General features: G+C 41.7%; 1 pseudogene across 1 annotated transcript; it reads left to right on the top strand.

The window, feature by feature from the left end:
* The first annotated feature begins 983 nt into the window (after window positions 1-983).
* LOC307064861 (SIN3-HDAC complex-associated factor-like) lies at window positions 984-1,659 on the top strand (annotated as a pseudogene). The gene has a single exon. The product of its transcript is annotated as an SIN3-HDAC complex-associated factor-like (transcript).
* The last annotated feature ends 921 nt before the right edge of the window (window positions 1,660-2,580 follow it).

Here is a 2,580-nt window from a genome sequence, read left to right as displayed (position 1 = left end):
TCCAATTCTTATGTATTATTAGTCAGTTTTATTTCCAGGACATCATGTATCCAATTTCTCTGTTAGAGTTGCATGCTATTCTCTAAAACTACCAAAAAACTAATTTTTGGTTATGGCTTGTCTTTCTTTCCTTATTTGCTTCCTAGTAGAATACCTATGTTCTAGCTTGAATTTTAAGACGCTCCCATTCCTTTGTTTGGTAAACAAAAAAGAATCATCACACCTGTAGACCTGCCTTCTTTGCTCTTCTAATGTTATAAGTATACTGGGTGGTCGGCACGAGGGTAACAGAGCTGGTGTTACACTAGCTGTCTTCAGCCATCAGTTATCACAAGATTCCTGGACTATACTATGGAAAAATTTCTAGGTCTTATGGGTGTGTGTGTGTGTGTGTGTGTGTGTGTGTGTATGATGGGATATCAAAGGAGAAGTGGAAAATACAAAAAAACAAAAAAATAGTTTAACTTCAAGAATCTTAAATAGTATTTCAGTGGTTTTCTATGTGTGTTTCTGAACCAATAGCCTCACTTGTTAAGAATGAAATTCTCAGGCACCTCTGTGGACCTACTTGAATCAGAGGCTGGGCTTTTGTTTAGGCCCTCCCGGTGATGCACACTCAAATCTGAGAACCGCTGCCTAAGAAGAGGGCCAGGCGCAGGGGAGGGAGGCGGCGGCGAGGGACGCGCTTCCCTCCGGCCACCCCGCCCCGCCCCCGGCGGGCAGCTCTCCCCCGGAACTTTCCCTCCGACCCCAGATGCTGCGTTTACCCACCGAGCCGCCGGGGAGCGGTTCTCTTTGCTGCCTGGGTGCCTCTGTCTCGGTCGTCGCGTGCCCAGGGGTCCATCCAGTGGCATTTTGAGTTTTGAAAGGTATTTTTGAATATAAGAAACACTTTACTACCCAGAAGGAATCTAGAAAGTGGAATTGGGGAAGTTATTACATTTGAGGAACTATTGGTGTCCTTCAAAGCATACTAAGACTATTGCCCAGAAGAAATGATGTTTGGTTTTCGCAAGCCAAAAGCGTACCGAAGTGTAGAGGGCTGCTACATTTGCAGAGATAAATCCTCCAGTTCTCGATTCACTGACAGTTAACGCTATGAAAAGGACTTACAGAGCTGTTTTGGGTTACATGAGACTCGTTCAGGAGACATCTGTAGTGCCAGTGTCCTGCTTGTGAAAAGATGAAAGAAATTGCCAGCAGGATCAAAAAAAAAAAAAAAAAAAAGATGCAAGGGCAGGACCCAGTCTAAAGACTACACTGAAACCAAAGAAAGTGAAAACTCTATCTGGAAACAGGATAAAAAGCAACCAGATCAGTAAACTGCAGAAGGAATTTAAATGTCACAATTCTGGTGCCCACAGTACCACCTTAGGTGCCTCTCCAGCTCAATCTCCTTGTTATAGTCACCAGTCAGATGACGGCTCAGATACAGAGATGGCTTCTGGCTCTAACAGCACGCCAGTGTTTTCCTTTTTAGATCTCACATACAAGAAAAGACAGAAAATACGCTGTGGCACTATCTATAAAGGCCGTTTGGGGGAAGTCCTTGTTGACATACATCTATTCAAGCCTTGCTGCAGCAATAAGAAAGCAGCTGCTGGGAAGCCGCTGGAGCAGGGGCCAGAGCCTCTGCCCACCTCCACTCAGGAGTGGTGACTGAGGTTTATGTAGAAGGGGAACAAAAAACGATTTAAATTTTGGAAAACAAAGCAACAAAATGACCCTCCTATTTTTAACTTGGATACCTACTATTCTGCCAGAGGAAGATTCCTAGAGTAGTTTTGAGTGTGTTGTTTTCCCTCCGGTTCCACAAACTCTGAAGCCAGTATCTAGCTTACTAAAAGAAAAAGCAAAGTGTACATAATATTTAAGATGCTGAGTATTTCATGGGAAAGCTGAATGCTGCTGTAAGGTGCTCTTTAAGTCTTTTTAAAAATCCCCTTCTAATGAATGAAATTAGGGGAATTTCAGGGGACAGAGATGGGATTTGTTGTATGATAAACGTATGTAGTTTTAGTCTTTCTATATTGAGAAGCAGTGGTTGGGGCATTTTTTAAGATGGCTGGCTACACTTGTTTTCCTTCTTTATAATAAATTTGTCATAACTCAGTAAACACAGACTTGCCCCTAGAGATAGTCGTTAATAACTATGAAATATTAAGGTGTTGCCAAGGTTCTGATGATTCCGACCTGTACTACTGAACAGACTAAACTCTCCAGTGTGAATATCTTGAAGGAGTAATTTCTAAATATACAGAGCTAACTTGACTGCATATGTTGCATCCTGCGTCACCTCCCTCCATATTGGTATTTGATAAAGTTTTTAATTTATATGACACTTCTAAAGCAGAATCCAAGTTCCTCTCAGGGAAATGTCAAGTCTTTAGGATAAGCAATCATATATGAATAGAACCAAAGCATTACCACTTGGTAGAGAATGCACTCTATTAAAAGTGTTAAATTATCTGAAAAATAAAATGTGCAAGTCTTCAGGATGGCACATGAAGAAAACAAAGGTTAATGCTTCTTGAGGCACATCTCTTAGAGGGCTTGCAAGTGTGTAAATAATTTGTTTGT

The sequence above is a fragment of the Hyperoodon ampullatus genome, assembly GCF_949752795.1.
Source record: "Hyperoodon ampullatus genome assembly, chromosome: 16".
Lineage (NCBI taxonomy): Eukaryota > Metazoa > Chordata > Mammalia > Artiodactyla > Ziphiidae > Hyperoodon > Hyperoodon ampullatus.
This window is presented reverse-complemented; position numbering and strand designations above follow the sequence as displayed.